The sequence below is a fragment of the Tribolium castaneum genome, chromosome 2 (assembly GCF_031307605.1).
Source record: "Tribolium castaneum strain GA2 chromosome 2, icTriCast1.1, whole genome shotgun sequence".
NCBI classification, from domain to species: Eukaryota; Metazoa; Arthropoda; class Insecta; order Coleoptera; family Tenebrionidae; genus Tribolium; species Tribolium castaneum.
The window spans coordinates 11,851,535-11,878,579 of record NC_087395.1 but is presented as its reverse complement, the minus strand read 5'-3'; positions in this window follow the sequence as shown (position 1 = coordinate 11,878,579).

Below are 27,045 nucleotides of genomic sequence, written 5' to 3'. Positions count from 1 at the left end.
AAAACTAAAATTAAACTAAATTAATTGTGTCTAACACTTTAGTAGAGGAAAAAGGAGAAGACATAAAGGTCACTAAAGGTTTCAGAGTCGTCTTTTGTCGTCATATTAATAACAATAACATTAATAATAATACTAATAGTACTAAATTTGCTTACATGCAAACGCTTAATTAGGGTAACAGTTTTTTGGTTTCTTGCTTATATCTGGAAAACAGTTACTTATATCAATTTTTATCTTTTTACTAAAATTAAAGCCGATAAAATTTTCTACAAAATAGTTATTTGCATTTTTCATGTAAGACTAACCATAAGCGAGATATAAGTTTAAAAATTATTAATATTTAAAAAAAAAGTGCTTTAACAGAAAATGTCTTGTGATTTAAAATACACTTAATTTATTGGGTCCAATACTTTATTAGAAGAAAAAGGAGGTGACATAAAAGTCGCTGAAGTCTTCAGAGTCGTTTTTAAATGCTGCATTTTCGTCTTCGTCTCAAACATTGAAAACTGAATTACATTTTTGTTCAGTAACTGTAACAGTTTGTACTTTGGTTTTTTGCTTATATCTCGAAAACAATTACTCCTATCAATTTTTATCTCTCTTTCAAAATTAAAGCTGATAAAATTTCCAACAAAATAGTTATTTGCATTTTTCATGTAGGACTAACTATAAGCGAGATATAAGTTTGAAAATAATTAATATTTAAAAAAAAAGTGCTCTAACAGAAAATGTCTTGTGATTTAAAATACACTTAATTTAATGGGTCCAATACTTTATTAGAAGAAAAAGGAGGTGACATAGAAGTCACTGAAGTCTTCAGAGTCGTTTTTAAATGCTGCATTTTCGTCTTCGTCTCAAACATTGAAAACTGAATTACATTTTTGTTCAGTAACTGTAACAGTTTTTACTTTGGTTTTTTGCTTATATCTCGAAAACAATTACTCCTATCAATTTTTGTCTTTCTTTCAAAATCAAAGCTGATAAAATTTCTTACAAAATAGTTAATGGCATTTTTTTTGTAGGACCAACCATAAGCGAGTGATAGAGTTGGATATAAATAATCTTTAACAAAAATTTGCTTTAAAATAAAATGTTTGACAAACCGAAATTAAAATAAATTAATTAAGACTAACACTTTAGTTGAGGAAAAAGGAGAAGACATAAAAGTCACCAAAGTTTTGAGAGTCGTTTTTAGTCGTCATATTAATAACAATAACATTAATAATAATAATACTAATAGTACTAAATTTGCTGATATGCAAGCGCTTTATTAAAGTAACAGTTTTTTGGTTTCTTGCTTATATCTCGAAAACAGTTACTCCTATCAATTTTGATCTCTTTACTAAAATTAAAGCTGATAAAATTTCCTACAAAATAATTATTTGCATTTTTCATGTAGGACTAACCATAAGCGAGATATAAGTTTGAAAATAATTAATATTAAAAAAAAGTGCTTTAACAGAAAATGTCTTGTGATTTAAAATACACTTAATTTAATGGGTTCAATACATTATTAGAAGAAAAGGGAGGTGACTTAAAAGTCACAGAAGTCTTCAGAGTCGTTTTTAAATGCTGCATTTTCGTCTTCGTCTCAAACATTGAAAACTGAATTACATTTTTGTTTAGTAACTGTAACAGTTTTCACTTTGGCTTTTTGCTTATATCTCGAAAACTATTATTCCTATCAATTTTTATCTTTTTTTCAAAATTAAAGCTGATAAAATTTCCTACAAAATAGTTATTTGCATTTTTCATGTAGGACTAACCATAAGCGAGATATAAGTTTGAAAATAATTAATATTAAAAAAAAGTGCTTTAACAGAAAATGTCTTGTGATTTAAAATACACTTAATTTAATGGGTCCAATACTTTATTAGAAGAAAAAGGAGGTGACATAAAAGTCACTGAAGTCTTCAGAGTCGATTTTAAATGCTGCATTTTCGTCTTTGTCTCAAACATTGAATACTGAATCACATTTTTGTTTAGTAACAGTTACAGTTTTCTTATTGGTTTTTTGCTTATATCTCGAAAACAGTTACTCCTATCAATTTTTATCTTTCTTTCAAAATCAAAGCTGATAAAATTTCCTACAAAATAGTTATTGGCATTTTTTTTGTAGGACTAACCATAAGCGAGTTATAGAGTTGGATATAAATAATCTTTAACAAAAATTTGCTTTAAAATAAAATGTTTGAAAAACCGAAATTAAACTAAATTAATTAAGACTAACACTTTAGTTGAGGAAAAAGGAGAAGACATAAAAGTCACCAAAGTTTTGAGAGTTGTTTTTAGTCGTCATATTAATAACAATAACATTAATAATAATAATACTAATAGTACTAAATTTGCTTATATGCAAGCGCTGAATTAAGGTAATAGTTTTTTGGTTTCTTGCTTATATCTCGAAAACAGTTACTCCTTTCAATTTTTATCTTTTTTCAAAATTAAAGCTGATAACATTTCCTACAAAATAGTTATTTGCATTTTTTTGTAGGACCAACCATAAGCGAGTTATAGAGTTGGATATAAATAATCTTTAACAAAAATTTGCTTTAAAATAAAATGTTTGAAAAACTAAAATTAAACTAAATTAATTGTGTCTAACACTTTAGTAGAGGAAAAAGGAGAACACATAAAGGTCACTAAAGTCTTCAGAGTCGTTTTTAGTCGTCATATTAATAACAATAACATTAATAATAATAAAACTAATAGTACTAAATTTGCTTATATGCAAACGCTGAATTAAGGTAACAGTTTTTTGGTTTCTTGCTTATATCTCGAAAACAGTTACTCCTATCAATTTTTATCTTTTTACTAAAATTAAAGCTGATAAAATTTCCTACAAAATAGTTATTTGTATTTTTCTTGTAGGACCAAGCATAAGCGAGTTATAGAGATAGATATAAATAATATTTAACAAAAATTTGCTTTAAAATAAAATGTTTGAAATACTGAAATTAAACTAAATTAATTGTGTCTAACACTTTAGTATAGGAAAAAGGAGAAGACATAAAAGTCACCAAAGTCTTCAGAGTCGTTTTTAGTCGTCATATTAATAACAATAACATTAATAATAATAATACTAATAGTACTAAATTTGCTTATATGCAAGCGCTTTATTAAGGTAACAGTTTTTTGGTTTCTTGCTTATATCTCGAAAACAGTTACTCCTATCAATTTTTATCTTTTTACTAAAATTAAAGCTGATAAAATTTCCTACAAAATAGTTATTTGTATTTTTCTTGTAGGACCAAGCATAAGCGAGTTATAGAGATAGATATAAATAATATTTAACAAAAATTTGCTTTAAAATAAAATGTTTGAAATACTGAAATTAAACTAAATTAATTGTGTCTAACACTTTAGTATAGGAAAAAGGAGAAGACATAAAAGTCGGTATAAAAACATTTACTATACAAAAGTTAATAATAATAATAATAATAATAATAATAATAATAGTAATAGTAACAAAAGTAATAATAATAATAATACTTTTAATAAGGAAAAATGGAGCTTATTTTGTGTGTTACCTGAGCGTTTTTTCATTTCTATGCAAAAGATCATGTGTGATGTGTGTTTTTAGGCAATCTAAGCCATTTTATAGTTTTTAATATTTAACAAAAATTTGCTTTAAAATAAAATGTTTGAAAAACTGAAATTAAACTAAATTAATTGTGTCTAACACTTTAGTAGAGGAAAAAGGAGGAGACATAAAAGTCACTAAAGTCTTCAGAGTTGTCTTTAGTCGTCATATTAATAACAATAACATTTATAATAACGATACTAGTAGTACTAAATTTGCTTATATGCAAGCGCTTAATTAAGGTAACAGTTTTTTTGTTTTTTGCTTATATCTCGAAAACAGTTACTCCTATCAATTTTTACTTTTTCACCAAAATTAAAGGTGATAAAATTTCCTACAAAATAGTTATTTGCATTTTTCATGTAGAACTAACCATAAGCGAGATAGAAGTTTGAAAATAATTAATATTTAAAAAAAAAGTGCTTTAACAGAAAATGTCTTGTGATTTAAAATACACTTAATTTATTGAGTCCAATACTTTATTAGAAGAAAAAGGAGGTGACATAAAAGTCGCTGAAGTCTTCAGAGTCGTTTTTAAATGCTGCATTTTCGTCTTCGTCTCAAACATTGAAAACTGAATTACATTTTTGTTCAGTAACTGTAACAGTTTTTACTTTGGTTTTTTGCTTATATCTCGAAAACAATTACTCCTATCAATTTTTATCTTTTTTTCAAAATTAAAGCTGATAAAATTTCCTACAAAATAGTTATTTGCATTTCTCATGTAGGACTAACCATAAGCGAGATATAAGTTTGAAAATAATTAATAATTAAAAAAAAGTGTTTTAACAGAAAATGTCTTGTGATTTATAATACACTTAATTTATTGGGTCCAATACTTTATTAGAAGAAAAAGGAGGTGACATAAAAGTCACCAAAGTCTTCAGAGTCGTTTTTAGTCGTCATATTAATAACAATAACATTAATAATAATAATAATGCTGCATTTTCGTCTTCGTCTCAAACATTGAAAACTGAATTACATTTTTGTTCAGTAACAGTTACAGTTTTCTTATTGGTTTTTTGCTTATATCTCGAAAACAGTTACTCCTATCAATTTTTATCTTTCTCTCAAAATTAAAGCTGATAAAATTTCCTACAAAATGGTTATTTGCATTTTTCTTGTAGGACCAACCATAAGCGAGTTATAGAGTTGGATATAAATAATATTTAACAAAAACTTGCTTTAAAATAAAATGTTTGAAAAACTAAAATTAAACTAAATTAATTGTGTCTAACACTTTAGTAGAGGAAAAAGGAGAAGACATAAATGTCACTAAAGGTTTCAGAGTCGTCTTTAGTCGTCATATTAATAACAATAACATTAATAAGAATACTACTAATAGTACTAAATTTGCTTACATGCAAACGCTTAATTAAGGTAACAGTTTTTTGTTTTCTTGCTTATTATCTCGAAAATAGTTACTTATATCAATTTTTATCTTTTTACTAAAATTAAAGCTGATAAAATTTTCTACAAAATAGTTGTTTGCATTTTTCATGTAAGACTAACCATAAGCGAGATATAAGTTTGAAAATAATTAATAATTAAAAAAAAATGTGTTTTAACAAAAAATGTCTTGTGATTTAAAATACACTTAATTTATTGGGTCCAATACTTAATTAGAAGAAAAAGGAGGTGACAGTAAATGCTGCATTTTCGTCTTCGTCTGAAACATTGAAAACTGAATTACATTTTTGTTCAGTAACTGTCGTCGAAGACGAAAATGCAGCATTTACAAACGACACTAAAAATTTCAGTGACTTTTATGACATCTCCTTTTTCCTCTACTAAAGTGTTAGTTTAATTTAGTTTAATTTCAGTTTTTCAAACATTTTATTTTAAAGCAAATTTTTGTTAAATATTAATTATATCCAACTCTATAACTCGCTTATGGTTGGTCCTACAAGAAAAATGCAAACAACTATTTTGTAGGAAATTTTATCAGCTTTAATTTTGGATGAAAGATAAAAATTGATAGGAGTAACTGTTTTCGAGATATAAGCAAAAAACAAAAAAACTGTTACCTTAATTAAGCGCTTGCATATAAGCAAATTTAGTACTACTAGTATTGTTATTATTAATGTTATTGTTATTAATATGACGACTAAAGACAACTCTAAGACTTTATTGACTTTTATGTCTCCTCCTTTTTCCTCTACTAAAGTGTTAGACACAATTAATTTAGTTTAATTTCAGTTTTTTAAACATTATATTTTAAAGCAAATTTTTGTTAAATATTATTTATATCCAACTCTATAACTCGCTTATGGTTGGTCCTACAAGAAAAATGCAAATAACGATTTTGTAGTAAATTTTATCAGCTTTAATTTTGAAAGAAAGATAAAAATTGATAGGAGTAACTGTTTTCGAGATATAAGCAAAAAACCAATAAGAAAACTGTAACTGTTACTGAACAAAAATGTAATTCAGTTTTCAATGTTTGAGACAAAGACGAAAATACAGCATTTAAAATCGACTATGAAGACTTCAGTGACTTTTATGTCACCTCCTTTTTCTTCTAATAAAGTATTGGACCCTTTAAATTAAGTGTATTTTTAATCACAAGACATTTTCTGTTAAAGCACTTTTTTTTTAAATATTAATAATTTTCAAACTTATATCTCGCTTAAGGTTAGTCCTACATGAAAAATGCAAATAACTATTTTGTAGGAAATTTTATCAGCTTTAATTTTAGTAAAAAGATAAAAATTGATAGGAGTAACTGTTTTTGAGATATAAGCAAGAAACTGTTACCTTAATTAAGCGCTTGCATATAAGCAAATTTAGTAATATTAGTATTATTATTATTAATGTTATTGTTATTAATAGGACGACTAAAGACGACTCTGAAACATTTAGTGACTTTTATGTCTTCTCCTTTTTCCTATACTAAAGTGTTAGACAAAATTAATTTAGTTTAATTTCAGTATTTCAAACATTTTATTTTAAAGCAAATTTTTGTTAAATATTATTTATATCTATCTCTATAACTCGCTTATGCTTGGTCCTACAAGAAAAATACAAATAACTATTTTGTAGGAAATTTTATCAGCTTTAATTTTAGTAAAATGATAAAAATTGATAGGAGTAACTGTTTTCGAGATATAAGCAAGAAACCAAAAAACTGTTACCTTAATAAAGCGCTTGCATATAAGCAAATTTAGTACTATTAGTATTATTATTATTAATGTTATTGTTATTAATATGACGACTAAAAACGACTCTCAAAACTTTGGTGACTTTTATGTCTTCTCCTTTTTCCTCAACTAAAGTGTTAGTCTTAATTAATTTAGTTTAATTTCGGTTTTTCAAACATTTTATTTTAAAGCAAATTTTTGTTAAAGATTATTTATATCCAACTCTATACCTCGCTTATGGTTGGTCCTACAAAAAAAATGCCAATAACTATTTTGTAGGAAATTTTATCAGCTTCGATTTTGAAAGAAAGATAAAAATTGATAGGAATAACTGTTTTTGAGATATAAGCAAAAAACCAATAAGAAAACTGTAACTGTTACTAAACAAAAATGTAATTCAGTATTCAATGTTTGAGACAAAGACGAAAATGCAGCATTTAAAATCGACCCTGAAGACTTCAGTGACTTTTATGTCACCTCCTTTTTCTTCTAATAATGTATTGGACCCATTAAATTAAGTGTATTTTAAATCACAAGACATTTTCTGTTAAAGCACTTTTTTTTTAAATATTAATTATTTTCAAACTTATATCTCGCTTATGGTTAGTCCTACATAAAAAATGCAAATAACTATTTTGTAGGAAATTTTATCAGCTTTAATTTTGAAAGGAAGATAAAAATTGATAGTAGTAATTGTTTTCGAGATATAAGCAAAAAACCAAAGTAAAAACTGTTACAGTTACTGAACAAAAATGTAATTCAGTTTTCAATGTTTGAGACGAAGACGAAAATGCAGCATTTAAAAGCGACTCTGAAGACTTCAGCGACTTTTATGTCACCTAATTATTCTTCTATTAAAGTATTGGACCCAATAAATTAAGTGTATTTTAAATCACAAGACATTTTCTGTTAAAGCACTTTTTTTTTAAATATTAATAATTTTCAAACTTACATCTCGCTTATGGTTAGTCCTACATGAAAAATGCAAATAACTATTTTGTAGGAAATTTTATCAGCTTTAATTTTAGTAAACAGATAAAAATTGATAGGAGTAACTGTTTTCGAGATATAAGCAAGAAACCAAAAAATTGTTACCTTAATAAAGCGCTTGCATATAAGCAAATTTAGTACTATTAGTATTATTATTATTAATGTTATTGTTATTAATATGACGACTAAAAACGACTCTGAAGACTTTGGTGACTTTTATGTCTTCTCCTTTTTCCTATACTAAAGTGTTAGACACAATTAATTTAGTTTAATTTCAGTATTTCAAACATTTTATTTTAAAGCAAATTTTTGTTAAATATTATTTATATCTATCTCTATAACTCGCTTATGCTTGGTCCTACAAGAAAAATACAAATAACTATTTTGTAGGAATTTTTATCAGCTTTAATTTTAGTAAAAAGATAAAAATTGATAGGAGTAACTGTTTTCGAGATATAAGCAAGAAACCAAAAAACTGTTACCTTAATAATGCGCTTGCATATAAGCAAATTTAGTACTATTAGTATTATTATTATTAATGTTATTGTTATTAATATGACGACTAAAAACGACTCTCAAGACTTTGGTGACTTTTATGTCTTCTCCTTTTTCCTCAACTAAAGTGTTAGTTTTAATTAATTTAGTTTAATTTCGGTTTTTCAAACATTTTATTTTAAAGCAAATTTTTGTTAAAGATTATTTATATCCAACTCTATAACTCGCTTATGGTTAGTCCTACAAAAAAAATGCCAATAACTATTTTGTAGGAAATTTTATCGGCTTTGATTTTGAAAGAAAGATAAAAATTGATAGGAGTAACTGTTTTCGAGATATAAGCAAAAAACCAATAAGAAAACTGTAACTGTTACTAAACAAAAATGTAATTCAGTTTTCAATGTTTGAGACAAAGACGAAAATGCAGCATTTAAAATCGACTCTGAAGACTTCAGTGACTTTTATGTCACCTCCTTTTTCTTCTAATAAAGTATTGGACCCATTAAATTAAGTGTATTTTAAATCACAAGACATTTTCTGTTAAAGCACTTTTTTTTTAAATATTAATTATTTTCAAACTTATATCTCGCTTATGGTTAGTCCTACATGAAAAATGCAAATAACTATTTTGTAGGAAATTTTATCAGCTTTAATTTTAGTAAAAAGATAAAAATTGATAGGAGTAACTGTTTTCGAGATATAAGCAAGAAACTGTTACCTTAATTAAGCGCTTGCATATAAGCAAATTTAGTAATATTAGTATTATTATTATTAATGTTATTGTTATTAATATGACGACTAAAGACAACTCTAAGACTTTTGTGACTTTTATGTCTTCTCCTTTTTCCTCTACTAAAGTGTTAGACACAATTAATTTAGTTTAATTCCGGTTTTTCAAGCATTTTATTTTAAAGCAAATTTTTGTTAAATATTATTTATATCCAACTCTATAACTCGTTTATGCTTGGTCCTACAAGAAAAATGTAAATAACGATTTGGTTGGAAATTTTATCAGCTTTAATTTTGAAAGAAAGATAAAATTTGATAGGAGTAACTGTTTTCGAGATATAAGCAAAAAACCAATAAGAAAACTGTAACTGTTACTGAACAAAAATGTAACTCAGTTTTCAATGTTTGAGACGAAGACAAAAATGCAGCATTTAAAAACGACTCTGAAGACGTCAGTGACTTTTATGTCACCTCCTTTTTCTTCTAATAAAGTATTGGACCCAATAAATTAAGTGTATTTTAAATCACAAGACATTTTCTGTTAAAGCACTTTTTTTTAAAATATTAATTATTTTCAAACTTATATCTCGCTTATGGTTAGTCCTACATGAAAAATGCAAATAACTATTTTGTAGGAAATTTTATCAGCTTTAATTTTAGTAAAAAGATAAAAATTGATAGGAGTAACTGTTTTCGAGATATAATCAAGAAACCAAAAAACTGTTACCTTAATTAAGCGTTTGCATATAACCAAATTTAGTATTATTAGTATTATTATTATTAATGTTATTGTTATTAATATGACGATTAAAAACGACTCTGAAGACTTTGGTGACTTTTACGTCTCCTCCTTTTTCCTCTACTAAAGTGTTAGACCCAATTAATTTAGTTTAATTTCGGTTTTTCAAACATTTTATTTTAAAGCAAATTTTTGTTAAAGATTATTTATATCCAACTCTATAACTCGCTTATGGTTGGTCCTACAAAAAAAATGCTAAAAACTATTTTGTTGGAAATTTTATCAACTTTAATTTTGAAGGAAAGATAAAAATTTATAGGAGTAACTGTTTTCGAGATATAAGCAAAAAACCAAAGTGAAAACTGTAACAGTTACTGAACAAAAATGTAATTCAGTTTTCAATGTTTGAGACGAAGACGAAAATGCAGCATTTAAAATCGACTCTGAAGACTTCAGTGACTTATATGTCACCTCCTTTTTCTTCTAATAAAGTATTGGACTTAATAAATTAAGTGTATTTTAAATCACAAAACATTTTCTGTTAAAGCACTTTTTTTTTAAATATTAATTATTTTCAAACTTATATCTCGCTTATGGTTAGTCCTACATGAGAAATGCAAATAACTATTTTGTAGGAAATTTTATCAGCTTTAATTTTGGTAAAAAGATAAAAATTTATAAGAGTAACTGTTTTCGAGATATAAGCAAGAAAGCAAAAAACTGTTACCTTAATTAAGCGTTTGCATGTAAGCAAATTTAGTACTATTAGTAGTATTATTATTAATGTTATTGTTATTAATATGACGACTAAAAACGACTCAGAAACCTTTAGTGACATTTATGTCTTCTCCTTTTTCCTCTACTAAAGTGTTAGACACAATTAATTTAGTTTAATTTTAGTTTTTCAAACATTTTATTTTAAAGCAAGTTTTTGTTAAATATTATTTATATCCAACTCTATAACTCGCTTATGGTTGGTCTTACAAAAGAAATGCAATAACTATTTTGTAGGAAATTTTATCAGCTTTAATTTTGAAAGAAAGATAAAAATTGATAGGAGTAATTGTTTTTGAGATATAAGCAAAAAACCAAAGTAAAAACTGTTACAGTTACTGAACAAAAATGTAATTCAGTTTTCAATGTTTGAGACGAAGACGAAAATGCAGCATTATTATTATTATTAATGTTATTGTTATTAATATGACGACTAAAAACGACTCTGAAGACTTTGGTGACTTTTATGTCTTCTCCTTTTTCCTATACTAAAGTGTTAGACTCAATGAATTTAATTTAATTTCGGTTTTTCAAACATTATATTTTAAAGCAAATTTTTGTTAAAGATTATTTATATCCAACTCTATAACTCGCTTATGGTTGGTCTTACAAAAGAAATGCAAATAACTATTTTGTAGGAAATTTTATCAGCTTTAATTTTGAAAGAAAGATAAAAATTGATAGAAGTAATTGTTTTCGAGATATAAGCGAAAAACCAAAGTAAAAACTGTTACAGTTACCGAACAAAAATGTAATTCAGTTTTCAATGTTTGAGAGGAAGACGAAAATGCACCATTTAAAAACGACTCTGAAGACTTCAGCGACTTTTATGTCACCTCCTTTTTCTTCTAATATAGTATTGGACCCAATAAATTAAGTGTATTTTAAATCACATGACATTTTCTGTTAAAGCACTTTTTTTTAAATATTGATTATTTTCAAACTTATATCTCGCTTATGGTTAGTCCTACATGAAAAATGCAAATAACTATTTTGTAGGAAATTTTATCAGCTTTAATTTTAGTAAACAGATAAAAATTGATAGGAGTAACTGTTTTCGAGAGATAAGCAAAAAACCAATAAGAAAACTGTAACTGTTACTGAACAAAAATGTAATTCAGTTTTCAATGTTTGAGACGAAGACGAAAATGCAGCATTTAAAATCGACTCTGAAGACTTCAGTGACTTATATGTCACCTCCTTTTTCTTCTAATAAAGTATTGGACCTAATAAATTAAGTGTATTTTAAATCACAAAACATTTTCTGTTAAAGCACTTTTTTTTTAAATATTAATTATTTTCAAACTTATATCTCGCTTATGGTTAGTCCTACATGAGAAATGCAAATAACTATTTTGTAGGAAATTTTATCAGCTTTAATTTTAGTAAAAAGATAAAAATTGATAAGAGTAACTGTTTTCGAGATATAAGCAAGAAACCAAAAAACTGTTACCTTAATTAAGCGATTGCATATAAGCAAATTTAGTACTATTAGTATTATTATTATTAATGTTATTGTTATTAATATGACGACTAAAGACGACTCTGAAACCTTTAGTGACATTTATGTCTTCTCCTTTTATTATATTTATTTTTATTTATATAATTATTTTGTAGGAAATTTTATCAGCTTTAATTTTAAAAGAAAGATAAAAATTGATAGGAGTAACTGTTTTCGAGATATAAGCAAAAAACCAATAAGAAAACTGTAACTGTTACTGAACAAAAATGTAATTCAGTTTTTAATGTTTGAGACGAAGACGAAAATGCAGCATTTAAAATCGACTCTGAAAACTTCAGTGACATATATGTCACCTCCTTTTTCTTCTAATAAAGTATTGGACCTAATAAATTAAGTGTATTTTAAATCACAAAACATTTTCTGTTAAAGCACTTTTTTTTTAAATATTGATTATTTTCAAACTTATTTCTCGCTTATGGTTAGTCCTACATGAAAAATGCAAATTACTATTTTGTAGGAAACTTTATCAGCTTTAATTTTAGTAAAAAGATAAAAATTGATAGGAGTAACTGTTTTCGAGATGTAAGCAAGAGACCAAAAAACTGTTACCTTAATTAAGCGCTTGCATATAAGCAAATTTAGTACTAAAAACAACTCTGAAGACTTTGGTGACTTTTATGTCTTCTCATTTTTCCTCTACTAAAGTGTTTGACCCAATTAATTTAGTTTAATATCGGTTTTTCAAACATTTTATTTTAAAGCAAATTTTTGTTAAAGATTATTTATATCCAACTCTATAACTCGCTTATGGTTGGTCCTACAAAAAAATGCAAATAACTATTTTGTAGGAAATTTTATCAGCTTTAATTTTGAAAGAAAGATAAAAATTAATAGGAGTAACTGTTTTCGAGATATAAGCAAAAAACCAATAAGAAAACTGTAACTGTTACTGAACAAAAATGTAATTCAGTTTTCAATGTTTGAGACGAAGACGAAAATGCAGCATTATTATTATTATTAATGTTATTGTTATTAATATGACGACTATAAACGATTCTGAAGTCTTTGGTGACTTTTATGTCTTCTCGTTTTTCCTATACTAAAGTGTTAGGCTCAATTAATTTAGTTTAATTTCGGTTTTTCAAACATTATATTTTAAAGCAAATTTTTGTTAAAGATTATTTATATCCAACTCTATAACTCGCTTATGGTTGGTCTTACAAAAGAAATGCAAATAACTATTTTGTAGGAAATTTTATCAGCTTTAATTTTGAAAGAAAGATAAAAATTGATAGGAGTAATTGTTTTCGAGATATAAGCAAAAAACCAAAGTAAAAACTGTTACAGTTATTGAACAAAAATGTAAGTTTTCGAGATATAAGCAAGAAACTGTTACCTTAATTAAGCGCTTGCATATAAGCAAATTTAGTACTATTAGTATTATTATTATTAATGTTATTGTTATTGATATGACGACTAAGAACGACTCTCAAGACTTTGGTGACTTTTATGTCACCTCCTTTTTCTTCTAATAAAGTATTGGACCCAATAAATTAAGTGTATTTTAAATCACAAGACATTTTCTGTTAAAGCACTTTTTTTTAAATATTAATTATTTTTAAACTTATATCTCGCTTCTGGTTAGTCCTACATGAAAAATGCAAATTACTATTTTGTAGGAAATTTTATTTTTTAGTTTTTCAAACATTTTATTTTAAAGCAAGTTTTTGTTAAATATTATTTATATCCAACTCTATAACTCGCTTATGGTTGGTCCTACAAGAAAAATGCAAATAACTATTTTGTAGGAAATTTTATCAGCTTTAATTTTGAAAGAAAGATAAAAATTGATAGGAATAATTGTTTTCGAGATATAAGCAAAAAACCAAAGTGAAAACTGTTACAGTAACTAAACAAAAATGTAATTCAGTTTTCAATGTTTGAGACGAAGACGAAAATGCAGCATTTAAAAACGACTCTGAAAACTTCTGTGACTTTTAAGTCACCTCCTTTTTCTTCTAATAATGTATTGGACCCAATAAATTAAGTGTATTTTAAATCACAAGACATTTTCTGTTAAAGCACTTTTTTTTTAAATATTGATTATTTTCAAACTTATATCTCGCTTATGGTTAGTCCTACATGAAAAATGCAAATAACTATTTTGTAGGAAATTTTATCAGCTTTAATTTTAGTAAACAGATAAAAATTGATAGGAGTAACTGTTTTCGAGATATAAGCATGAAACCAAAAAACTGTTACCTTAATAAAGCGCTTGCATATAAGCAAATTTAGTACTATTAGTATTATTATTATTAATGTTATTGTTATTAATATGACGACTAAAAACGACTCTGAAGACTTTGGTGACTTTTATGTCTTCTCCTTTTTCCTATACTAAAGTGTTAGTCTTAATTAATTTAGTTTAATTTCGGTTTTTCAAACATTTTATTTTAAAGCAAATTTTTGTTAAAGATTATTTATATCCAACTCTATAACTCGCTTATGGTTGGTCCTACAAAAAAAATGCCAATAAGTATTTTGTAGGAAATTTTATCAGCTTTGATTTTGAAAGAAAGATAAAAATTGATAGGAGTAACTGTTTTCGAGATATAAGCAAAAAACCAATAAGATAACTGTAACTGTTACTAAACAAAAATGTAATTCAGTATTCAATGTTTGAGACAAAGACGAAAATGCAGCATTTAAAATCGACTCTGAAGACTTCAGTGACTTTTATGTCACCTCCTTTTTCTTCTAATAAAGTATTGGACCCATTAAATTAAGTGTATTTTAAATCACAAGACATTTTCTGTTAAAGCACTTTTTTTTTAAATATTAATTATTTTCAAACTTATATCTCGCTTATGGTTAGTCCTACATGAAAAATGCAAATTACTATTTTGTAGGAAATTTTATCAGCTTTAATTTTAGTAAAAAGATAAAAATTGATAGGAGTAACTGTTTTCGAGATATAAGCAAGAAACCAAAAAACTGTTACCTTAATTAAGCGCTTGCATATAAGCAAATTTAGTACTAAAAACAACTCTGAAGACTTTGGTAATTTTTATGTCTTTTCCTTTTTCCTCTACTAAAGTGTTAGACCCAATTAATTTAGTTTAATATCGGTTTTTCAAACCTTTTATTTTAAAGCAAATTTTTGTTAAAGATTATTTATATCCAACTCTATAACTCGCTTATGGTTGGTCCTACAAAAAAAATGGAAATAACTATTTTGTAGGAAATTTTATCAGCTTTAATTTTGAAAGAAAGATAAAAATTGATAGGAGTAATTGTTTTCGAGATATAAGCAAAAAACCAAAGTGAAAACTGTTACAGTTACTGAACAAAAATGTAATTCAGTTTTCAATGTTTGAGACGAAGACGAAAGTGCAGCATTTAAAAACGACTCTGAAGACTTCAGTGACTTTTATGTCACCTCCTTTTTCTTCTAATAGAGTATTGGTCCCAATAAATTAAGTGTATTTTAAATCACAAGACATTTTCGTTAAAGCACTTTTTTTTTAAATATTAATTATTTTCAAACTTCTATCTCGCTTATGGTTAGTCCTACATAAAAAATGCAAATAACTATTTTGTAGGAAATTTTATCAGCTTTAATTTTAGTAAAAAGATAAAAATTGATAGGAGTAACTGTTTTCGAGATATAAACAAGAAACTGTTACCTTAATTAAGCGCTTGCATATAAGCAAATTTAGTAATATTAGTATTATTATTATTAATGTTATTGTTATTAATAGGACGACTAAAGACGACACTGAAACATTTAGTGACTTTTATGTCTTCTCCTTTTTCCTCTACTAAAGTGTTAGACACAATTAATTTAGTTTAATTCCGGTTTTTCAAGCATTTTATTTTAAAGCAAATTTTTGTTAAATATTATTTATATCCAACTCTATAACTCGTTTATGCTTGGTCCTACAAGAAAAATGTTAATAACTATTTTGTTGGAAATTTTATCGGCTTTAATTTTGAAAGAAAGATAAAATTTGATAGGAGTAACTGTTTTCGAGATATAAGCAAAAAACCAATAAGAAAACTGTAACTGTTACTGAACAAAAATGTAACTCAGTTTTCAATGTTTGAGACGAAGACAAAAATGTAGCATTTATTTAAGAGTCGTTTTTAATCGTCATGTTAATAACAATAACATTAATAATAATAATACTAATAATACTAAATTTGCTTATATGCAAACGCTTAATTAAGGTAACAGTTTTTTGGTTTCTTGATTATATCTCGAAAACAGTTACTCCTATCAATTTTTATCTTTTTACTAAAATTAAAGCCGATAAAATTTCCTACAAAATAGTTATTTGCATTTTTCATGTAGGACTAACCATAAGCGAGATATAAGTTTGAAAATAATTATTATTTAAAAAAAAGTGCTTTAACAGAAAATGTCTTGTGATTTAAAATACACTTAATTTATTGGGTCCAATACTTTATTAGAAGAAAAAGGAGGTGACATAAAAGTCACTGACGTCTTCAGAGTCGTTTTTAAATGCTGCATTTTTGTTTTCGTCTCAAACATTGAAAACTGAGTTACATTTTTGTTCAGTAACAGTTACAGTTTTCTTATTGGTTTTTTGCTTATATCTCGAAAACAGTTACTCCTATCAAATTTTACCTTTCTTTCAAAATTAAAGCTGATAAAATTTCCAACAAAATAGTTATTTACATTTTTCTTGTAGGACCAAGCATAAGCGAGTTATAGAGTTGGATATAAATAATCTTTAACAAAAATTTGCTTTAAAATAAAATGTTTGAAAAACCGATATTAAACTAAATTAATTAAGACTAACACTTTAGTATAGGAAAAAGGAGAAGACATAAAAGTCACCAAAGTCTTCAGAGTCGTTTTTAGTCCTCATATTAATAACAATAACATTAATAATAATAATACTAATAGTACTAAATTTGCTTATATGCAAGCGCTTTATTAAGGTAACAGTTTTTTGGTTTCTTGCTTATATCTCGAAAACAGTTACTTCTATCAATTTTTATCTGTATACTAAAATTAAAGCTGATAAAATTTCCTACAAAATAGTTATTTGCATTTTTCATGTAGGACTAACCATAAGCGAGATATAAGTTTGAAAATAATCAATATTTAAAAAAAAAGTGCTTTAACAGAAAATGTCTTGTGATTTAAAATACACTTAATTTATTGGGTCCAATACATTATTAGAAGAAAAAGGAGGTGACTTAAAAGTCACAGAAGTCTTCAGAGTCGTTTTTAAATGCTGCATTTTCGTCTTCGTCTCAAACATTGAAAACTGAATTACATTTTTGTTCAGTAACAGTTACAGTTTTCTTATTGGTTTTTTGCTTATATCTCGAAAACAGTTACTCCTATCAATTTTTATCTTTCTTTCAAAATTAAAGCTGATAAAATTTCCTACAAAATGGTTATTTGCATTTTTCTTGTAGGACCAACCATAAGCGAGTTATAGAGTTGGATATAAATAATATTTAACAAAAACTTGCTTTAAAATAAAATGTTTGAAAAACTAAAATTAAACTAAATTAATTGTGTCTAACACTTTAGTAGAGGAAAAAGGAGAAGACATAAATGTCACTAAAGGTTTCAGAGTCGTCTTTAGTCGTCATATTAATAGCAATAACATTAATAATAATACTACTAATAGTACTAAATTTGCTTACATGCAAACGCTTAATTAAGGTAACAGTTTTTTGCTTTCTTGCTTATATCTCGAAAATAGTTACTTATATCAATTTTTATCTTTTTACTAAAATTAAAGCTGATAAAATTTTCTACAAAATAGTTGTTTGCATTTTTCATGTAAGACTAACCATAAGCGAGATATAAGTTTAAAAATTATTAATATTTAAAAAAAAAGTGCTTTAACAGAAAATGTCTTGTGATTTAAAATACACTTAATTTATTGGGTCCAATACTTTATTAGAAGAAAAAGGAGGTGACATAAAAGTCGCTGAAGTCTTCAGAGTCGTTTTTAAATGCTGCATTTTCGTCTTCGTCTCAAACATTGAAAACTGAATTACATTTTTGTTCAGTAATTGTAACAGTTTTTACTTTGGTTTTTTGTTTATATCTCGAAAACAATTACTCCTATCAATTTTTATCGTTTTTTCAAAATTAAAGCTGATAAAATTTTCTACAAAATAGTTATTTGCATTTCTTTTGTAAGACCAACCATAAGCGAGTTATAGAGTTGGATATAAATAATCTTTAACAAAAATTTGCTTTAAAATAAAATGTTTGAAAAACCGAAATTAAACTAAATTAATTGAGTCTAACACTTTAGTATAGGAAAAAGGAGAAGACATAAAGGTCACTAAAGTCTTCAGAGTCGTTTTTAGTCGTCATATTAATAACAATAACATTAATAATAATAATACCAATAGTACTAAATTTGCTTATATGCAAGCGCTTAATTAAGGTAACAGTTTTTTGGTTTCTAGCTTATATCTCGAAAACAGATACTCCTATCAATTTTTACCTTTTTACCAAAATTAAAAGTGATAAAATTTCCTACAAAATAGTTATTTGCATTTTTCATGTAGAACTAACCATAAGCGAGATATAAGTTTGAAAATAATTAATAATTAAAAAAAATGTGTTTTAACAAAAAATGTCTTGTGATTTAAAATACACTTAATTTATTGGGTCCAATACTTAATTAGAAGAAAAAGGAGGTGACAGTAAATGCTGCATTTTCGTCTTCGTCTGAAACATTGAAAACTGAATTACATTTTTGTTCAGTAACTGTCGTCGATGACGAAAATGCAGCATTTACAAACGACTCTAAAAACTTCAGTGACTTTTATGACATCTCCTTTTTCCTCTACTAAAGTGTTAGTTTAATTTAGTTTAATTTCAGTTTTTTAAACATTTTATTTTAAAGCAAATAATAATAATAATAATAATAATAATAATAAAAATAATAATAATAGTAATAAAAGTAAGCTTAGTTTTCTAAGCCAAAATGAAGCTTATTTTGTGTGTTATATGAGTGTTTTCTCATTTCTATGCAAGAAATCATCTGTGATCTGTGTTTTTAGGCAAGAAATTGTCTAAAATTAATAACTCATTTTAAAACTGGTATAAAAACATTTACTATACAAAAGTTAATAATAATAATAATAATAATAATAATAATAATAGTAATAGTAACAAAAGTAATAATAATAATAATACTTTTAATAAGGAAAAATGGAGCTTATTTTGTGTGTTACATGAGCGTTTTCTCATTTCTATGCAAAAGATCATGTGTGATGTGTGTGTTTAGGCAATCTAAGCCATTTTATAGTTTTTAATATTTAACAAAAATTTGCTTTAAAATAATATGTTTGAAAAACTGAAATTAAACTAAATTAATTGTGTCTAACACTTTAGTAGAGGAAAAAGGAGGAGACATAAAAGTCACTAAAGTCTTAGAGTTGTCTTTAGTCGTCATATTAATAACAATAACATTTATAATAACGATACTAGTAGTACTAAATTTGCTTATATGCAAGCGCTTAATTAAGGTAACAGTTTTTTTGTTTTTTGCTTATATCTCGAAAACAGTTACTCCTATCAATTTTTACTTTTTCACCAAAATTAAAGGTGATAAAATTTCCTACAAAATAGTTATTTGCATTTTTCATGTAGAACTAACCATAAGCGAGATATAAGTTTAAAAATAATTAATAATTAAAAAAAAGTGTTTTAACAGAAAATGTCTTGTGATTTATAATACACTTAATTTATTGGGTCCAATACTTTATTAGAAGAAAAAAGAGGTGACATAAAAGTTACCAAAGTCTTCAGAGTCGTTTTTAGTCGTCATATTAATAACAATAACATTAATAATAATAATAATGCTGCATTTTCGTCTTCGTCTCAAACATTGAAAACTGAATTACATTTTTGTTCAGTAACAGTTACAGTTTTCTTATTGGTTTTTTGCTTATATCTCGAAAACAGTTACTCCTATCAATTTTTATCTTTCTTTCAAAATTAAAGCTGATAAAATTTCCTACAAAATGGTTATTTGCATTTTTCTTGTAGGACCAACCATAAGCGAGTTATAGAGTTGGATATAAATAATATTTAACAAAAACTTGCTTTAAAATAAAATGTTTGAAAAACTAAAATTAAACTAAATTAATTGTGTCTAACACTTTAGTAAAGGAAAAAGGAGAAGACATAAATGTCACTAAAGGTTTCAGAGTCGTCTTTAGTCGTCATATTAATAGCAATAACATTAATAATAATACTACTAATAGTACTAAATTTGCTTACATGCAAACGCTTAATTAAGGTAACAGTTTTTTGCTTTCTTGCTTATATCTCGAAAATAGTTACTTATATCAATTTTTATCTTTTTACTAAAATTAAAGCTGATAAAATTTTCTACAAAATAGTTGTTTGCATTTTTCATGTAAGACTAACCATAAGCGAGATATAAGTTTAAAAATTATTAATATTTAAAAAAAAAGTGCTTTAACAGAAAATGTCTTGTGATTTAAAATACACTTAATTTATTGGGTCCAATACTTTATTAGAAGAAAAAGGAGGTGACATAAAAGTCGCTGAAGTCTTCAGAGTCGTTTTTAAATGCTGCATTTTCGTCTTCGTCTCAAACATTGAAAACTGAATTACATTTTTGTTCAGTAACTGTCGTCGATGACGAAAATGCAGCATTTACAAACGACTCTAAAAACTTCAGTGACTTTTATGACATCTCCTTTTTCCTCTACTAAAGTGTTAGTTTAATTTAGTTTAATTTCAGTTTTTTAAACATTTTATTTTAAAGCAAATTTTTGTTAAATATTAATTATATCCAACTCTATAACTCGCTTATGGTTGGTCCTACAAGAAAAATGCAAACAACTATTTTGTAGGAAATTTTATCAGCTTTAATTTTGGATGAAAGATAAAAATTGATAGGAGTAACTGTTTTCGAGATATAAGCAAAAAACAAAAAAACTGTTACCTTAATTAAGCGCTTGCATATAAGCAAATTTAGTACTACTAGTATTGTTATTATTAATGTTATTGTTATTAATATGACGACTAAAGACAACTCTAAGACTTTATTGACTTTTATGTCTCCTCCTTTTTCTTCTACTAAAGTGTTAGACACAATTAATTTAGTTTAATTTCAGTTTTTTAAACATTATATTTTAAAGCAAATTTTTGTTAAATATTATTTATATCCAACTCTATAACTCGCTTATGGTTGGTCCTACAAGAAAAATGCAAATAACGATTTTGTAGTAAATTTTATCAGCTTTAGTTTTGAAAAAAAGATAAAAATTGATAGGAGTAACAGTTTTCGAGATATAAGCAAAAAACCAATAAGAAAACTGTAACTGTTACTGAACAAAAATGTAATTCAGTTTTCAATGTTTAAGACGATGACGAAAATGCAGCATTTACAAACGACATTAAGACTTCAGTGACCTATATGTCACCTCTTTTTTCTTCTAATAAAGTATTGGACCCAATAAATTAAGTGTATTTTAAATCACAAGACATTTTCTGTTGAAGCACTTTTTTTTTAATTTTAATTATTTTCAAACTTATATCTCGCTTATGGTTAGTCCTACATGAAAAATGCAAATAACTATTTTGTAGAAAATTTTATCAGTTTAATTTTAGTAAAAAGATAAAAATTGATAGGAGTAACTGTTTTCGAGATTTAAGCAAGAAACCAAAAAACTGTTACCTTAATTAAGCGCTTGCCAACTAAATTAAGTGTATTTTAAATCACAAGGCATTTTCTGTTAAAGCACTTTTTTTTAAATATTAATTATTTTCAAACTTATATCTCGCTTATGGTTAGTCCTACATGAAAAATGCAAACTACTATTTTGTAGGAAATTTTATCAGCTTTAATTTTAGTAAAAAGATAATAAAAATTGATTGGAGTAACTGTTTTCGAGATATAAGCAAGAAACCAAAAAACTGTTACCTTAATTAAGCGTTTGCATATAAGCAAATTTAGTACTTTTAGTATTATTATTATTAAATGCAAAAAAAATGCAAAAAACTATTTTGTAGGAAATTTTATCAGTTTTAATTTGAAAGAAAGATAAAAATTGATAGGAGTAAATGTTTTCGAGATATAAGCAAAAAACCAAAGTGAAAACTGTAACAGTTACTGAACAAAAATGTAATTTAGTTTTCAATGTTTAAGACGAAGACGAAAATGCAGCATTTACTGTCACCTCTTTTGTCTACTAATTAAGTATTGGACCCAATAAATTAAGTGTATTTTAAATCACAAGACATTTTCTGTTAAAGCACATTTTTTTTTAATTATTAATTATTTTTAAACTTATATCTCGTTTATGGTTAGTTCTACATTTAAAATGAAAATAACTATTTTGTAGGAAATTTTATCAGCTTTAATTTTAGTGAAAAGGTAAAAATTAATAGGAGTAATTGTTTTCGAGATATAAGCAAGAAACTGTTACCTTAATTAAGCGCTTGCATATAAACAAATTTAGTAATATTATTATTATTATTATTAATGTTATTGTTATTAATATGACGACTAAAAACGACTCTCAAGACTTTGGTGACTTTTATGTCTTTTCCTTTTTCCTCAAGTAAAGTGTTAGACAAAATTAATTTAGTTTAATTTCAGTATTTCAAACATTTTATTTTAAAGCAAATTTTTGTTAAATATTATTTATATCTATCTCTATAACTCGCTTATGCTTGGTCCTACAAGAAAAATACAAATAACTATTTTGTAGGAAATTTTATCAGCTTTAATTTTACTAAAAAGATAAAAATTGATAGGAGTAACTGTTTTCGAGATATAAGCAAGAAACCAAAAAACTGTTACCTTAATAAAGCGCTTGCATATAAGCAAATTTAGTACTATTAGTATTATTATTATTAATGTTATTGTTATTAATATGACGACTAAAAACCACTCTCAAAACTTTGGTGACTTTTATGTATTCTCCTTTTTCCTCAACTAAAGTGTTAGTCTTAATTAATTTAGTTTAATTTCGGTTTTTCAAACATTTTATTTTAAAGCAAATTTTTGTTAAAGATTATTTATATCCAACTCTATACCTCGCTTATGGTTGGTCCTACAAAAAAAATGCCAATAACTATTTTGTAGGAAAATTTATCAGCTTTGATTTTGAAAGAAAGATAAAAATTGATAGGAATAACTGTTTTAGAGATATAAGCAAAAAACCAATAAGAAAACTGTAACTGTTACTAAACAAAAATGTAATTCAGTATTCAATGTTTGAGACAAAGACGAAAATGCAGCATTTAAAATCGACTCTGAAGACTTCAGTGACTTTTATGTCACCTCCTTTTTCTTCTAATAATGTATTGGACCCATTAAATTAAGTGTATTTTAAATCACAAGACATTTTCTGTTAAAGCACTTTTTTTTTAAATATTAATTATTTTCAAACTTATATCTCGCTTATGGTTAGTCCTACATAAAAAATGCAAATAACTATTTTGTAGGAAATTTTATCAGCTTTAATTTTGAAAGAAAGATAAAAATTGATAGTAGTAATTGTTTTCGAGATATAAGCAAAAAACTAAAGTAAAAACTGTTACAGTTACTGAACAAAAATGTAATTCAGTTTTCAATGTTTGAGACGAAGACGAAAATGCAGCATTTAAAAACGACTCTGAAGACTTCAGCGACTTTTATGTCACCTCCTTATTCTTCTAATAAAGTATTGGACCCAATAAATTAAGTGTATTTTAAATCACAAGACATTTTCTGTTAAAGCACTTTTTTTTAAATATTAATAATTTTCAAACTTACATCTCGCTTATGGTTAGTCCTACATGAAAAATGCAAATAACTATTTTGTAGGAAATTTTATCAGCTTTAATTTTGATAGAAAGATAAAAATTGATAGTAGTAATTGTTTTCGAGATATAAGCAAAAAACTAAAGTAAAAACTGTTACAGTTACTGAACAAAAATGTAATTCAGTTTTCAATGTTTGAGACGAAGACGAAAATGCAGCATTTAAAAACGACTCTGAAGACTTCAGCGACTTTTATGTCACCTCCTTATTCTTCTAATAAAGTATTGGACCCAATAAATTAAGTGTATTTTAAATCACAAGACATTTTCTGTTAAAGCACTTTTTTTTAAATATTAATAATTTTCAAACTTACATCTCGCTTATGGTTAGTCCTACATGAAAAATGCAAATAACTATTTTGTAGGAAATTTTATCAGCTTTAATTTTAGTAAACAGATAAAAATTGATAGGAGTAACTGTTTTCGAGATATAAGCAAGAAACCAAAAAACTGTTACCTTAATAAAGCGCTTGCATATAAGCAAATTTAGTACTATTAGTATTATTATTATTAATGTTATTGTTATTAATATGACGACTAAAAACGACTCTGAAGACTTTGGTGACTTTTATGTCTTCTCCTTTTTCCTATACTAAAGTGTTAGACACAATTAATTTAGTTTAATTTCAGTATTTCAAACATTTTATTTTAAAGCAAATTTTTGTTAAATATTATTTATATCTATCTCTATAACTCGCTTATGCTTGGTCCTACAAGAAAAATACAAATAACCATTTTGTAGGAAATTTTATCAGCTTTAATTTTAGTAAAAAGATAAAAATTGATAGGAGTAACTGTTTTCGAGATATAAGCAAGAAACCAAAAAACTGTTATCTTAATAAAGCGCTTGCATATAAGCAAATTTAGTACTATTAGTATTATTATTATTAATGTTATTGTTATTAATATGACGACTAAAAACCACTCTCAAAATTTTGGTGACTTTTATGTCTTCTCCTTTTTCCTCAACTAAAGTGTCAGTCTTAATTAATTTAGTTTAATTTCGGTTTTTCAAACATTTCATTTTAAAGCAAATTTTTGTTAAAGATTATTTATATCCAACTCTATACCTCGCTTATGGTTGGTCCTACAAAAAAAATGCCAATAACTATTTTGTAAAAAATTTTATCAGCTTTGATTTTAAAAGAAAGATAAAAATTGATAGGAATAACTGTTTTCGAGATATAAGCAAAAAACCAATAAGAAAACTGTAACTGTTACTAAACAAAAATGTAATTCAGTATTCAATGTTTGAGACAAAGACGAAAATGCAGCATTTAAAATCGACTCTGAAGACTTCAGTGACTTTTATGTCACCTCCTTTTTCTTCTAATAATGTATTGGACCCAATAAATTAAGTGTATTTTAAATCACAAGACATTTTCTGTTTAAACACTTTTTTTTTAAATATTAATTATTTTCAAACTTATATCTCGCTTATGGTTAGTCCTACATGAAAAATGCAAATAACTATTTTGTAGGAAATTTTATCATCTTTAATTTTAGTAAAATGATAAAAATTGATAGGAGTAACTGTTTTCGAGATATAATCAAGAAACCAAAAAACTGTTACCTTAATTAAGCGTTTGCATATAAGCAAATTTAGTATTATTAGTATTATTATTATTAATGTTATTGTTATTAATATGACGATTAAAAACGACTCTGAAGACTTTGGTGACTTTTACGTCTCCTCCTTTTTCCTCTACTAAAGTGTTAGACCCAATTAATTTAGTTTAATTTCGGTTTTTCAAACATTTTATTTTAAAGCAAATTTTTGTTAAATATTATTTATATCTATCTCTATAACTCGCTTATGCTTGGTCCTACAAGAAAAATACAAATAACTATTTTGTAGGAAATTTTATCAGCTTTAATTTTAGTAAAAAGATAAAAATTGATAGGAGTAACTGTTTTCGAGATATAAGCAAGAAACCAAAAAACTGTTACCTTAATAAAGCGCTTGCATATAAGCAAATTTAGTACTATAAGTATTATTATTATTAATGTTATTGTTATTAATATGACGACTAAAAACCACTCTCAAAACTTTGGTGACTTTTATGTCTTCTCCTTTTTCCTCAACTAAAGTGTTAGTCTTAATTAATTTAGTTTAATTTCGGTTTTTCAAACATTTTATTTTAAAGCAAATTTTTGTTAAAGATTATTTATATCCAACTCTATACCTCGCTTATGGTTGGTCCTACAAAAAAAATGCCAATAACTATTTTGTAGGAAATTTTATCAGCTTTGATTTTGAAAGAAAGATAAAAATTGATAGGAATAACTGTTTTCGAGATATAAGCAAAAAATCAATAAGAAAACTGTAACTGTTACTAAACAAAAATGTAATTCAGTATTCAATGTTTGAGACAAAGACGAAAATGCAGCATTTAAAATCGACTCTGAAGACTTCAGTGACTTTTATGTCACCTCCTTTTTCTTCTAATAATGTATTGGACCCAATAAATTAAGTGTATTTTAAATCACAAGACATTTTGTGTTTAAGCACTTTTTTTTAAATATTAATAATTTTCAAACTTACATCTCGCTTATGGTTAGTCCTACATGAAAAATGCAAATAACTATTTTGTAGGAAATTTTATCAGCTTTAATTTTAGTAAACAGATAAAAATTGATAGGAGTAACTGTTTTCGAGATATAAGCAAGAAACCAAAAAACTGTTACCTTAATAAAGCGCTTGCATATAAGCAAGTTTAGTACTATTAGTATTATTATTATTAATGTTATTGTTATTAATATGACGACTAAAAACGACTCTGAAGACTTTGGTGACTTTTATGTCTTCTCCTTTTTCCTATACTAAAGTGTTAGACACAATTAATTTAGTTTAATTTCAGTATTTCAAACATTTTATTTTAAAGCAAATTTTTGTTAAATATTATTTATATCTATCTCTATAACTCGCTTATGCTTGGTCCTACAAGAAAAATACAAATAACCATTTTGTAGGAAATTTTATCAGCTTTAATTTTAGTAAAAAGATAAAAATTGATAGGAGTAACTGTTTTCGAGATATAAGCAAGAAACCAAAAAACTGTTACCTTAATAAAGCGCTTGCATATAAGCAAATTTAGTACTATAAGTATTATTATTATTAATGTTATTGTTATTAATATGACGACTAAAAACCACTCTCAAAACTTTGGTGACTTTTATGTCTTCTCCTTTTTCCTCAACTAAAGTGTTAGTCTTAATTAATTTAGTTTAATTTCGGTTTTTCAAACATTTTATTTTAAAGCAAATTTTTGTTAAAGA